General features: G+C 39.5%; 1 long non-coding RNA gene across 1 annotated transcript; it reads right to left on the bottom strand.

The window, feature by feature from the left end:
- Positions 1-633: 633 nt before the first annotated feature.
- On the bottom strand, positions 634-15,748 carry LOC128774725 (uncharacterized). Its single transcript, XR_008419147.1, has 4 exons — positions 15,539-15,748; positions 14,687-14,750; positions 11,812-11,877; positions 634-852 (listed from the first exon to the last, which is right to left on the bottom strand). It is a non-coding gene; the product is annotated as an uncharacterized LOC128774725 (long non-coding RNA).
- Between the last annotated feature and the right edge of the window lie 17 nt (positions 15,749-15,765).

A 15,765-nucleotide genomic window follows, 5' to 3' on the forward strand; every position in this document is an offset into this window, starting at 1 on the left:
GGTACCATGGCAGAAGATTTCTTGCTGAAGGATATAATGTATGCTCAATTAAACCAATAGAGCATGTGTAATGGTCTGATTCCATTGTAGGAAGAACTGTCAGCTTTCCATTCTGGGATCAGAATTTTTTAAATGCCTGGACTTTTGGTGAATTCCATGTGACAGACAAGTGATACAATCTTGAACTTGTAACTCAGGAAAGGTTGGGTTCTTATTTCTTCTCCTTTTCACATTCAAAAATTCTTGGAAATTTTACCTTCCCTTCCTAATATCTTCTCTGTCTCTGCTCCCTTTCCACACCTCTCTTAGTTTCCTAAATATTTTAACTAACAATTAAAGAATCATCCATGAAATGCTAAAATTACATCCGGGTTTTCAGAGGAATCAATTGTTGGTTGTGGTGTTATTTTACTTGAGAGTATTTCCCAAGTTTTATTGCTTCAAATAAAAAAAAAAATCTTTATGTGCTTCAAAATGAATGAGATGCTAATAAAATGTGGTGTAAAAATCCCAGAGCACCCCAATGTCCCTTTTATATTCTGTACTATTTGACAAGTTTATAACAATTCTGTTTCTCTAAGCCAACAGAGATCACACACAGAACTTTTCCCAGAAAAGATGACAATAAATATATAAAACAGAAGATGCATATTTTTTACATATTCTTTAAAAAAAATGACTTCTAAACATGACAAAACGATATTGGATGTTACTAAACTGCCATCTACTGTACTTGTTCACCCAGTACACAATATCATTGTTTATAGGCTTGCCTTTTTCAATGAACACATGATTTCTTTTTTCCAGCTGTTTCTCGACGTTTTCTTTCCCTTGTTCTAGCCATGTGTACTCCTAAAGACCAAAAAAAAATAGTTTCAACTAATTATAGTCCTACCAAAGCCTTTCACATCATTTAAGGCTTAGATTGATTATTCACAGTGCCATGAAGACGTGTCAGTTTGAGACAAGAAGAGGTTTAGAGAGGTTTACGCTTTGCAGAGTGCCACCTGTCTCCAAAGGGCACATTCATTAAAAAGCTCCAGGTGCAAGTTGTGGGAGCAAAACAGCATAATGAAGTCCTTTGCCTCCTCATGCACCTTTTGATTAATAACATTCTCCTTCAGTTCTAGCAGATTGTGCACCATGTTCGCTGTAAGAAACTTGAAATACCAGCCCACTTTTCTATCCTTCTCTGAAGGATATCAGCCCACTTTTCTATCCTTCTCTGAAGGATAGAGCAAATCGCCATTTATCTGTGACCTGAATCAAACGAATATACAAAAACAGGGTATTTCTGGCACAATCTTCTTTAATAAGAAAGAACAGCTAATATGCCAACTGAATGGTCTAAATGATATTTATTCAATAAACAACACTTAGTATGTGTCACTGATCAAATTTTACCTGATCCTCTCTGTCCTATAACCGCACATGTAGAAATCCAATTGATATTTATACTGATAACCTTAAGGCATTGTAAAGTTCTGAGTTGTCTCCTGAATCATAAAAATGGGAAAGAAAAGTGGCATTTATGAAATATCTCCTATTTACTAGACATTTTCACTGGCATTATCACATTTTATCCACATACCAGTCTGGTCAGGTAGACACTTACATCCTCATTTTTACCATTGAAAGTGATTGAGGCTCACAGCAATAATAAGCTAATGTTTATTGCCTGCTTACTATTTTTCTGGCATCGTGTTTATTATTTTAGAGGCATCGCCTCAATTAATCCTCAGAGCTACATTATCAAGCAGACACTGTCATTAATCTCATTTTATTAGAGGCAACCCATAGAAGTTAAGTAACTTGCCCAAGATCACACAAGTAATATGTAGTAGAGCTGATATCTGAACCCAGGCAAACTGGTTTCCATGCCTATGACATTAACTCCAACATTACACTACTTAAGAGTGTGCAAGTACACTTTAATGAGTCCTATTATTGTTTTGTTTTTGAAAGTTGGTAACACATGTTTGGTGCACATGCTAACTTCCAATTAATCTAACTATATCCTAATAATAGCTATTAATACTTGCTCTGTATTGTGCATTTACTGTCAACAATTTTACATGCATTATCTTATTTGCAATTTACCCACAGATGTAATTTTATACCCATTTTACCATTATAAAAGTGAGGCTTGGAGAACAACAATAAGAATAATCACAGCAAACACATGGCACTTACTGTGTGCTAGACACTCTTTTTCCACAGTTTTAAACATAGTACTTATTTAATATTGACAACAACCTTATGATATATTTTTATTCCTATTACACAGATGAGGAAACTGAGACACAGCACTTTGACCTAGGTTACAAAGCTAGCAGACAACAGAGCAGGAATTCTAGTTCCAAAGCCTGTGATTTTAACCACTACTCTAAACTGTGGAACAATTTAGGGTAGTCACTCCTTGCTCACCAGCATGCCTTAACTATGAAAGTATTCATCATAAGCTAACAGTTTGGTGCATACCAAGTAATATAATTATGCACATTTGGTAGGGAATGGGAAGGAACCAAGCCCATGCAATTTCCCCTTGGTCACGCCTGTGCATAGTTTCAATGATGGCAAAAATAAAACCCCTCTCTTCCTTTGTTCTACAAATACTGAGCACTAACTGTGTTGCAGGTGCTGAGGTTGAGGAAATAAATAAGACTTATCTCCTATCTGTAAGGAATTGGGAATATATAAAACAAATAGGTAGTTACAACATAAAGCGACAATTTCTAAAACAGAGCTTTGCTTCCTAAGCCAAAGCCAAAGCTGGAAAACACTGTCTTACTTGGTTACGGTGAACAGCTGGGAAAAGAAAAGGAAGGCAGAAGAGTGTGCCTCCATACTGCTCAGGATAAAGTGGTTAAAAATATTGTTGTGAGAGTTGCAATCTTATTTAGTCCTTCAATAATGTTTATGTGTGAACCAGGGGTGGAAGTTCTCAATAGTTTTATGATATGTATTTTGTTTCTTATCCGATTTTTATCTCTGAGAACTACTCTTTCCTGGAAGACTCATCTGTTTCTGAGCTCTCAGTTCTTCCTCCTAGTCTGGTCCATACCAAATTCCAGCTAGAATATTAGTCAGAATTTGTGGGTGCAAGTGGCAGAAGCCCAGTATAATCTAGCTTAAGTAAAAGAAGAATGTGTTGACTTGGCTTATGTAGGAAGTCCAGGGGATTCAGGAGTTTCGAACAGAAAAAATTCAGAGATTCAAATGCTATATTTAGAATTCACTCTCTCTTCCTATCTCTTACTACTTCTTTTTTTAATCTTTATTTATTTTTTGAGAGAGAGACAGACAGAGACAGAGCATGAGCAAGAGAGGGGCAGAGAGAGAGGGAGACACAGAATCGGAAGCAGGCTCCAGGCTCCCAGCTGTCAGCACAGAGCCCGATGTGGGGCTCGAACTCCCGGACCGCGAGATCATGACCTGAGCCGAAGTCGGATGCCCAACCGACTGAACCACCCAGGAGCCCCCTCTCTCTTTAAGTGTCTCCATCCATCAGTTCTTAGTGTGTCTGTTTGGCTTCCTTTTGTGGGTGAGCTCTCTCTCTGCGTTGTGTCTCACTCCCACATTTACCAGCTTAAGAACTCCGATAGAGAGAGAACTTTTCTCTCCCAAATGAATTCCTAAATGAATCCTAGGGAACATTCTGATCAGTCTTTCCTGGTTCGCATATTCATTCATTCTTCAACCAATTACCATGGCCAGTCGAAATAACACACAGAATTATTACCAAATCAGTCTCACAACAATCAGATTTTTCCCAGCATCAAGCTTTACTAAAAATTAAAAGGGCATAGGAAATCAAGAGACAAAGACAAAGCAGAGAAAGGTCTGGAACATTTTTACAAGGCCCTTTTTATCCACCAGCTCAGAGCAATAGATGACGTTTCTGTGTGAGGTTTTGTCGATTGTTAGTTACCTCACAGAATGGGAAGTATTTTATTTATAAAACATCTTCATTTTATACCTCCAAGAGTTGTGTAGTTTATATGAAATTCTCCTGGGAAGCTATGTCCCATAAATCAATAGATTCCAGGTTTATTTACTGTAAGCAGTTTTTATCAAGGGACACCTGCTAAAGGGCATTCTGTATGAAAGGCTTCCTCCTCCTGTCTAAAATCATTATTCTATTTACCTGAAGTTCAGTTGACAAGGAATTAGACCACATCACTTCTCTTCTTCTCTTTCCCCTAGTGGTGTCCTTCTGATAAAGGAAGTGAATGGATCACAGGCTGGCTGCTTTACTCCTTCCTCCCTTTCAAGGGACTGGGTATTCTGATTGGACAGCCTGGGACAAGATCCCAAACTGTGCTGGAGTTAAGGGGAGCACCATGACTGACAGTCCCTTCAGAAGCACCTGCAGTTTCCTGGTAAAAGGAAAGCACACTGGGTATATTTGACTACTCTTATTTACTATACACTTCGGTCTAGACAAGAGACTCTTAAGAGTTCTAGTGATATGGTAACTTTCCTTTTCCCTAAATGTTATCTATTTCTCTCTAGTTTCTAGCTGTGAAAAACTTTCCAGCTATGTCTTGTGGCTCATGAAATACAGGTAAGACAATAAGCTGCGGCAGCAGAGTAGGATAACTAGGCCAGATCTTGGGGTCTGTGGGAAAGAAAGCCAAAGAAATGTTTAATAAAGCCTCACAAGGAAAGTTTAATTGAAGAAAGAATACCCCCCCCCCAGTAGGTATTTTCCATCCAATTCTCGTTATGTCCTTACACCATTTGCCTAGAGAAATTCTAACATAGCAACTAAATTTCTTTAACCTTTGGCAGGAGACACAAACAGCTACTCTACTGATCTAATAATCCAGCAGGTACTTTCTGTTTGTCCAAAACAGTATATATTTTTAGGTTGAATTTGAAGGTCCTTGAATAGCCCATCACAATCTCCCTCATTGCCTGGCATCTTATGCAGGCCTGCTACTCTCTGGCCCTGCAAACATTTGAGGTTTTGAGCCATGGTTTAAGGGCTTGATGATTTCTGCTAAACTGAAAATTCTTTTAAAGAATGTGTAGTTTAAATTTTTAGCTATTTACATCAGTGTGAATGAGTTTCTCAATTGTTTTTCATTAGGAAGAAAACTAGGGAAAAAAGTGTTGACTAAGGATAAGACCAAAGGGAAAAACAGGACCAAGGCTTCAGTGTGCAGCTGCCTACCCCCAAAATTTAAGGAGACACTCTCAGGTGACACACCCAGGCCCAGCAACTGTGACAACACCCCTTGAAATTTCATGCCCCATGTGACCGGCTTGCCTCCCTCTGGTCCTAGCACTGAAGGATAAAGTTTTACTATATTTGGTTTCTGTGACTTGTGATGAACTAACCCGGATGGATTTCCCTTCCCTACCTGTGAACTGGGAGAGCTGTTCCACCTAGAAATGCCCACAATATTCTCTGATTATGACTGTCCTACACTTATGACATTTTTCTTTTTCTATCTCTTTACACATCCATATTCACCAGCATTCTGTGAGCACTAGGCTAGGATATTGTCCTCTTTGTAGCTATAATATCTAGCCTGGTCCTGTTGTGTGAGTGCGTGAATGAGTGAATGAATGTGCTATTAGCATCAAGCATCTCATTCCTCCTGTGGCATGGGACACCTGTGCAGTTTCATGTCAGCTAAAATATTTTGTCTTTGCCATAGATTGATGGCAAATTTCAATAAATGTGTATGCTAATTATGTGATTTTTCCATAAATATGCAGGTAATTTCAGTATTGTTCCCTTTTCTAACATACGTGTTCAAAAAAGCACTGCATTAGATTTGCAACTGACACCTTATACATGCTTCACCTTTCAGTCTCCAGCAGAACCAGCCTCCTTGACCCAATTAGACTTCTCCACTCCCATAGGGCTAGTAAATACAATAATTAATTTATAAAGAACTCTGAAACACCAGCTGACAAAAATTCCCTATTAATAGTTTGCACTGAAAAAAAGGAGAATTTAAGTTGTAGGCAATATGTGAACTGTATGTGTGTATATATACTCACATCATTTAATCCACTGAATTTCTAAGAATGTCAAACTGTAAGTGTACTAAATAAACGTTTAATAATTTCTTGTCCCTGAATTGTAGAAAAAGAATTCTGTGTGACAAAATATTCCCAGAGATGTATATTTCCGGTACCTGAGACTTGAATGTCTATGAATATTCATATATTCATAGTTTACAATGAATACATTGTAAACTATGTTGTTCTTTTTTTTTCTAAGTTTATTTATTTTGAGAAACAGCAAGAGTGTGAGGCAGGGAGGGGTAGACAGTGAGGGAGAGAGAATCCCAGGCAGGCTCTGTCCTGTCAGCACAGAGCCTAACATGGAGCTAGCTCTATCTCATAAACCCTGAGATCATGACCTGAGCTGAAATCAAGAGTCGGATGCTCAGCTGACTGAGCCACCCAGGTGCCCCTTAAACTATGTTCTTCTTTCTTTTTCTTTCTTTCTTTCTTTCTTTCTTTCTTTCTTTCTTTCTTTCTTTCTTTCTTTCTTTCTTCCTTTCTATGTCTATTTATTCTGGAAGGAGAGAAATACAGAGTGTGATTGAGGAGGAGCAGAGAAACAGACACAGAATCCAAAGCAGGTCCCAGGCTCCAAGCTGTCAGCACAGAGCCCAATGCAGGACTCAAACCCACAAACTGCAAGATCATGACCTGAGGTGAAGTAGGACACTTAACTGACTGAGCCACCCAGGCACCACTAAACTGCTGTTCTTAAGAGAATAAGGAGGACAGACAGTTTAAATATTTCTCAGTGCTTTAAGATAGAGGCAACTGTAGTGGCCATCTTTAAGAGCCATGGTAGACAGAATTTTAGGATGGCTCCTAAGATTCTTCCTCCTGGTGTACATGTATTATGCCCTCCCTTTGAGTGTGGGCAGGACCTGTGAATATGATGGGATGCCACTCTTTTGATCCGGTTCCATTACATGACAAAGGTGATGGATTAATTTCTCCTTTGATTCCATTACGTTATATAAGCCTACAGTAGTGGTAGTGGTGGTGGTAGTAAATAATAATAAAAGTAACGGTGATAGCAGCAGCAGCAGCAGCAGCAGGAATAGACTATAGAGAAATTCTCTTGCAGGCTTTGGAGAAGTAAACTCCATGCTGTAAGAAGAGAGTCATATGATTAGGACCTAAGGGCAGTCTCTAGGAGCTGGCCCTGGCTGACATCTGGCAAGAAAATGAGACTCTGAGTTGCAAGGAACTGAATTCTGTCAATAGCCTGTATGAGCTTGGAAGATGATTCAGAGGCTCAGATGGAATTGTCTCCCCAGTGGATAACTTAATTGTTGTCTGGTGAGATGCTAGGCAGAAAATAAGCCATGCTCAGACCTCTGACCAACAGATACTGAGAGATAATAAAATACATTGCTTTAAGCTGCTAGGTTTGTGGTCATTTGTTACATAGCACTAGAAAACTAACACAAAAAACAACTGTGTTTTCTTTTCTCTGGGTGCTATCCTTTTCCCTTTTCATCCTAGCAGTCAGGGGTGTACATTACATCATGCCCTTGACCACCTGACATGGCTGATTGGACCAAGTTAGCACAGCCAGAGCCTTTGTCTGAAAATTTGAAGTTGGGGCCAAGAGATTCCAGTTGAGAATCTCTGGAATGGAAAAGAGATACAAAGGTAGAAGCTTTCTTAACACTATCTTCTGTCCAGTACTCCCTCTAAGGTATACAAGGCCCTGGGAAAATATGTGGGGGTGTGCAGGGTAGAAGCCATCAATAGCAACAATTTGATTTTAAAAGTAATTACAAAAATCATGGGCTCATGTGAGGTATAGTGGTTTATTGATTAAAATTTAGGGCAAGAAAAAGGTACCAACACAGATGTTTATTGTCCAATCAATGCACATGAAAACTTTTCCTAGTTTGCAGGATCCACTTCTTTGTGTTATTTATTGTCAAAGATACCATTCTTGGCTAATTTCATATATCCCACTGTAAGGAAAATGTACCCACACTATTACTATTCACAATGCTATGGCTCTTTGGAACCTTTTAAAATTGAAACAGTATAGATCTTCTGGCCTCTGCACTTTCCTAATGTCATTTATTGAATTCTGATACATCATCACTCATCTCATGGCAACACCCAATGTAATGTCCTTGAATAATGGTTTCCAATGACTCTCAAATATTGTTAATGTGCTTTGTTGATGATGACCACAAATGCAAGTCTTACCCAGAGGATGCAGGAAAATGAAAACAATTATTCTGTTTTATGGTCATGTTAAATTTATCATTTAGAAGTTTATAGTGTTTATTTATGGAATTTAAAGCATTAACATAGAACAACACATCTTCCAACCATGTCTTCTCTTGAACTAAGCCTTGATCACACTGCACTGCTAGAACATGACCTTTTTAATGTTGATCTCTACCCTGCCTTCCACATACCAGTTACCAGTAGTGGGGATTGATGAGGGGCCCTGGGCAGAGCAAGAAGAGAAGTCCCATTCAGGTAAGCCATATCTATCACATGCTCCACAGGGCTTGAGACCAATCCAGGACAGCAAAATGTCACCACATTGATAAAAGGCAAAAAATGACTGACAGAAAGGGGACATTGACTTTGCAGTACTACAGTCTGGAAAGTTCTGGGAGGGGACAAGAATGGCCATGACCAGAATTACCTGACATATAACACATAGCTTGCAAAAGGGTGGTGTGACTGCCCTGGGCACCAACGCCAGGGTGGTGGGGAGGACACCAGTATAAAAGACACGTGGGCTACCCGTACTTCTCTCAGTAGCTCCTCAGGAGGAGGCTCCTGGATCTGAACACAGACAGGTAAGGTGCCCATGTACCAGCTCACACAGGCAGCCCAAAGAGGACAGTGGGTAGCCACGGTCCTCAACTTGTCCTCTGTTGGTGTTACTGAAAATCATCCCCAAATCAGTGAATCAGCCCTGTTCTGGCAGCTAAATTTGGTGCAGTCTCATGAAAGAAATACTGCCCTGGCCAGTGGGAGCTTTGGCTCACCAGCAACAGGCAAAGGGCCATGCAACCCGAGCCCATACCCACTGGTGTTAGTCCCAGTCCTCAGCACCTGGTGGACCCCGGGCAGTGTGAGTGGGTTATTGTCGAGAGGACTCTGCAAGGGAGAAACAGGGACTGAGGCCAATAAGGTCCAGGTCCAGGTTTAGAGCATCCCACCCAGAAGGGCCTGTTGACCAGGCCAAACCCCACCACCAGCAACAACAGAACATTCCAGGGCTTCCATTGCCAAGATCCACACAGGACTAAGTTCCGGCTCCAGGGCACCAGAGGGGACCTAGAACATTTGAAGAAGTTTCTCCAAAGGGCGGGCCTCCCAGGGGTACAGGGTTCATCGAGAGCCCCACTTACTCAGGTCTAAAGTCAGTATGTACTACTTCTGTTTGTCCTATGAATGTCCTATGGCAGGGAAAGCCGGTCTATAGATAGAAAAGAATGATGTGTAAGCAGAGAGGTAGTGGCAAGAGACTGCCGAAAGAGTGCAAGCATGCTTCTTTCAGTCTCCCGAATCTGCTTTGCACTCTTGCCCTGCTATTCCATCAAACGCCTTCTCTTTATAATATTAACTCCCTCCCCTTCTTGCTGTTTAAGACATTTTATTGTGATTTTTGTTACTTGTAAGCATAAAGAGCTGTAGTACAATATCCAAAGCCAGATTCTTAGCTTTGTAGGTTCAGGGACTCAACTTTATCATTTCCACCAGTGTTAATTAACCTCTTGGGGATCAACATGTTAAGAGGACCCATACGAAAGTGATATGCACCTCAGAATGTCAATTTATCAATCTACAAAGACAGCTAAATCTAAAAGAATACTGAGTATGGAGAATTCATTCTGGGTATTTTGCTGTGGTGGTTTAAATGTACTCAGGAGAGAAAATGATCAGTCAGAGGTTGTCTGGTGAGTGTGTAATTAGAAGAAAGAGAATGGGTAGTCTTAAGGGAGTTTTCTTTCAAGTTGGATAGAAATTCCTTTTCTATTTTAGAACTACTTCTCTTTGAAAATTAGTTGTAATCCTTGAACTCAAATAGCCTTCTCTTTTGGTCATTACCAGATATATTCTTATGTTTTGTCCACTGTTACCAAACCATTTTTCTGACGACATATGATTCTCCCAGAAAATTTTTACTAACTACAGTTGATTGAATTTGGTACATTAACTGGATATTATTCACTAGCTCTAACATCCATTACTGTGAGCCTCTAATTTAATAATAACCATTATTTATTGACTTCTGTTTATCAAGCACCTTAAGTGAGTTATTTCACTTAATCCTTTGAGCAATTCTAAAGTACAGGTACTATTATCATCATCTTTATTTCCTCCATGAAAAAACAAAACACAGATTAAGTAATTTGTCTGAGGTCACATAGTTGACAGACAATAGAACTGGGACTGGAAACCAAGAAATCTGACTCCAGAGTCACCGTATGTTACATTTTATAGCATTTCACAAGGTACTTACACTTTCTAAACCTTGATTTCTTATCTGTAAACAAAGCTAACAATATCTTTCCTAAAGATTGATGGGATTCTAAATGTGATAATGGATGTAAAGCTCTTAGCACACTACTGAATATATAGTGATTAATAAATGGTAGCTATTATTACCTGTTACAAGAATTCCCTCAAAAACACAGACTGGATATAGGAGATTTTTGTGCACCTTACAAATCAGATGTTAGCATGAGTTAATTCTATTTTCAGATGGCTGATCTACTTAATTGCATGCTAATCCTTCCAACCTCAAATGACGGTATTTTATTACCATTTCCAAATTCCGAGTACCTTTCTGGAGGTTATCGCCACCCTGACCCTCCATCCTGGAATATCTGCACATATTGCACTAAGCACTGCCACAAATTCAGACTCCACAACATTGCCTAAGGTCACTACTGTCCTCGTGACCTAAGAAGTAAATTTTACTTTCCACAAGCTCCTAGATTAAAACTAGGGAATTTCTTAGGCATGAGTGTTAAATTCACTGACTACCTTATTTATTTATTTAAATTCCTTGTTCTTTTGTTTAAAACTATTTATTTCAAGAGCAAACTTTTTTATGGTTGCTTGTTAAGTCACAATTTCACATATTTTATAATACAAGGATTTATGTACCATAATTAGGGAAACAATTCTGATCAACTAAAAAAAAAAAAAATACTTTACTATATCTCAATGATGACTCTTGCAGTGAATTTATGATTTGGAACTTTATAAAAAGTTATTTTTCATTGTTTTTGAGTAGCGAGGTTTCTTTTTTTTTCCCCGAATGTGACTGAACATGCAAAAACAAAATGTGCTTGATTTATCTGTACTTTAAGAAACTTCTCGGGGCGCCTGGGTGGCGCAGTCGGTTAAGCGTCCGACTTCAGCCAGGTCACGATCTCATGGTCCGTGAGTTCGAGCCCCGCGTCAGGCTCTGGGCTGATGGCTCAGAGCCTGGAGCCTGTTTCCGATTCTGTGTCTCCCTCTCTCTCTGTCCCTCCCCCGTTCATGCTCTGTCTCTCTCTGTCCCACAAATAAATAAAAAAACGTTGAAAAAAAAAAAATTAAAAAAAAAAAAAAAGAAACTTCTCCTTGAATCTACAAATATAAACCTCAGAGACTGGATCATTGCCACCTTAAACTCTCAGTTAACTCTAGAACCAACAAAAGATTTTTTTTCTTAATAGCCATGTAATATGCCTTAATATGAGTTATGGTAGACTCAATATCACAACTATAAGAAAGCTCATTCACCATTAGGGCCACAAGGTATTCACTAGTGATACTCACCATGTCATAAGCAGGTCTGTGATCGCTCTCTTTGTCCCTGAAGTTGGTATAATATTTAGCAAGCATCTATTGAATGAGGGGATAGGTGGGATATGGTGAGATGGATAAATATAAGTATTTTTAAAACTTATTTTAAGAAATGCCCAAATCAAAGTGTGCAGCTCAATGCAATTTTATAAAATGAAGATCACCTATGTAGCCAGAACCCAAATCATGACAAAGAATATTACCAGGATCCCAAAAGACCCCCATGTTGCTATTTTCTCTCCATGTTCTAAGGTAACTATTATCCTAGATTAGTTATGCCTGCTTTTGAACTTCATGTAAATGTACTAGTTTGTGGGGCGCCTGGGTGGCGCAGTCGGTTAAGCGTCCGACTTCAACCAGGTCACGATCTCGCGGTCCGTGAGTTCGAGCCCCGCGTCAGGCTCTGGGCTGATGGCTCGGAGCCTGGAGCCTGTTTCCGATTCTGTGTCTCCCTCTCTCTCTGCCCCTCCCCCGTTCATGCTCTGTCTCTCTCTGTCCCCAAAAAAATAAAAAAAAAAAATAATAATAATAATAAATAAATAAATGTACTAGTTTGTGTCTGGCCTTTTCTTTTTTTTTAATGTTTATTTATTTATTTATTTTGAGAGAGAGAGAGAGAGAGAAAGAGAGAGAGAGAGAGAGAGAGAGAGAGAGAGCATGCAAGCTAAGAAGGAATAGAGAGAAAGAGGGAAAGAGAATCCCAAGCAGGCTCTGTGCTGTCGGTACAGAGCCCAACATGGGGCTCAATCTAATGAACTGTGAGATCATGACCTGAGCCAAAATCAAGAGTTAGATGCTTAAGCAACTGACTCACCCAGGCATCCTGTATCTGGCTTTTTCAAGTCAATATTACACTTTTGAATGACAGCCACACTGTTTAATGTGGTTGCAATTTATTTTCATTACTATATATGGTATTCCAGTGTATGAATATATGACAATTTATTTATCCAGGCTATCATAAATAAGCAATGGGGAATTTCTAGTTTGGAGCCATTAGGAATGTGTAGCGATGAACATTATTATATACATCTTTGGTGAACATATGTGCATTTCTGTTGGGAGTATACTCAGGAGTGGATTTTCAGCATCATAAGGTATGCAGGTGTTCAGATTTAATAGACTCTGACAAAATGTTCTCCAAAGAAGATACATCAATTGACACTTCCACTATGTATAAGAATATATAAGAATTTGTTGTACCACACCCTGTCCAACACTTGAAATTGTCTGAACTTTTCATTTTAATCATTCTGATGGATATGTAGTAGTAATTTGCATTCCCTGGATTTGCACTGCCAGTCAAGATGATTACACTACTCTTTCCTACTGATTACAACTAAAAGCTCAGGACAAAATACAAAAAGCAACTACCTGAGGGCTCTGAAAAGTAAATTAAAAACGGCAGATTGGTGAGAATCAAAAGTTGGAGAAATGCCCTGTTTGTCTTTCCTATTTTCTCTCACAGCTTTGACGTGAGGCCTGACATCTAGTAAAACTAATGGTAGCACAGGCATTAAAAATTAAGAGAAATCCTATATTTCTAGCAAGATGAATGGAGAAAAGGAGCTTCTGTGGGAGAATACATGGCTTTTTTTCCCCTCCTTTTCTCCCTCTGGGCTTTGACCTGAGAGTTGAGGCCTAGGCTTGGACCAAGAGAACACCTATGTTTCTAAAGAAGGGAGCTGGGAAAGGAGGCCTCTGTGATCTGAAGAGTACAGAGGGAATCACATTTTTTTCTCTCACCTCTTTGCCCCAGTGCGGGCCCTAGTCAGCTATTGCAACTATGGAAGGCAGCTAAAACTCCCAAGAAAAACCTCATATTTCTGGCAGAAGGATTAATAAAAGGGGACACTGCAAAAAAGAGCATGAGTGGAATATCACAAGGGGAGAATGTAGAAGGGGATCCCCCTAATTCTATGCAGAAACCCACATAAATTCTGTTCTCACACATGAACTAAGCATCTTTAGCAAAGACACAAGCTCTATGGCAAAAGACATGTGAACGGAACTGCAATTTAAACTACAGTAGTCTCTCTCCCCTTATCCATAGGAAATATGACCAAGACCTCCAGTGGATGCCTGAGACTACAGATAAAACCCAATATATACTGTTTTTTCCTATACATACATTCCTATAATTTATAGCTTAACTTATAAATTAGGCAACAAGACCTAATAGTGAAATAGAACAATTACAACAATATACTGTAATAAATGTTGTTAATGTGGTCTCTCCCTCACTCTCAAAATATATTTTTGTATTGTGATGTTGTGAGATGGCAAAATGCTTACAGGACGAGATGAAGTGAGGTGAACGACAAGCATTTATAACACAGTGTTAAGCTAATGACCTTCTGAGGATAAGGAGGATCATCTGCTTCTCACAGTTGATCACAGGTAACTGAAACAAGGCAAAACTGCAGATAAGGGGGACTACTGTACTGCCCAAGTTCTAAAGTAATCGCTGAGGGTTGTATGTACAGGACAGACTCAAAGCAGAATAACAAAGCCTTTGAAAACTGAACTGACAGGGACCAGCACCCACAGAAGGTGAGACTGAGCTTGTGTATCTGAATCAAACTGGACTGACTGACTCCTGAAACAAAACAAAATGATCAACTTACCCCAAAGGCTTTGAATAGGACCCAGAGTCTATGTAACATAACAATATACAAAGAAGTGGGAAAATATAACCAGTTTTCAAGGAAAAACAAAATCACCAGCTGCCAAATCCTAGATGACTAAGATGTTATAATTATTAAAGACTTTAAGACAGATATCATAACTAGAAAGTAGTTGAAAAATGGTCTTTCTAGATATATATTGTACTCTGAAAAATCCTTACATTCTGGTAACTGAATCCGTGCATTCTAAGAAGGTTCATACCGACGTTGTTTGTAATGACAAACCTGCTAAATAAAAGGGATAAACTGTCACACATAGAAATATCACCAGTATATTGCAGTGAAATTAGGGAACTACAGCTACATGCAAATATATGTGACACCCTAAAACGAATTTGGAAGTATACTGTTGAGGGGGGAGGGGGGAAGCTGCAAATTACTTAACAACCAACTATCCCTGTAAAGCTCAACAGTTTGTAAGTTAAACGTACATAAACTAAATTTTCAAAAAGCAAAAGATTAAACCTCAAACAGAGGAGAATGTTACCGCTGGAGGAACGCAAGGGGTAAAAGGCACAGGTAATTTTTTAACAGTATTGGCAATACCCTACTTCTAAAATTACTGGTTTCCCACGTGTACATTGCCTATTTGTTACATCTAAGTATGTATCAAAAAAGAGTACGTTTCTAAATGACACCCGTGTACCAAGTGCATAATTAAAGAACAGAGTTCCCAATCCTTTATTAAAATAACTTCTACAGGGGCACCTGGATGGCTCAGTCGGTTAAGCGGCCGACTTCGGCTCAGGTCATGATTTCGCGGCCTGTGAGTTCGAGACCCCCGTTGGGCTCTGTGCTGACAGCTCAGAGCCTGGAGCCTGTTTCAGATTCTGTGTCTCCCTCTCTCTGACTCTCCCCCATTCATGCTCTGTCTCCCTGTGTCTCAAAAATAAATAAACGTTAAAAAAAATTAAAAAAAAATAAAATAAAATAACTTCTACAAATACTTCACTAGTCCACCATACCTCACCCCCTAAACCTAGCCTAAGCAGCGCGCCATCCCAAACTCAAACCTGATTACCGCCACTTCCCCCTCGGCTCCCTAGCTCCGCCCATCTGAGCGGAAGTATTTTCTTTTCGGGTCCTCCCGCCTGTAGGGGGCTCTCCGAGGCTTCCAGTGCCACGAAGGCCTCCCGCTTTGGCTGTCCCTGCGGCGCCTGTTAGTTTAGCTCCAGAGAATACATTTGTACTATAATTCCTTCGGCCAGGAAACAGTCGCACAAGCATTTTACTTTAGACA

Source organism: Panthera pardus, unplaced genomic scaffold (genome assembly GCF_024362965.1).
Source record: "Panthera pardus isolate Hobbes unplaced genomic scaffold, ASM2436296v1 HiC_scaffold_11, whole genome shotgun sequence".
In the NCBI taxonomy this organism is placed as follows: Eukaryota; Metazoa; Chordata; class Mammalia; order Carnivora; family Felidae; genus Panthera; species Panthera pardus.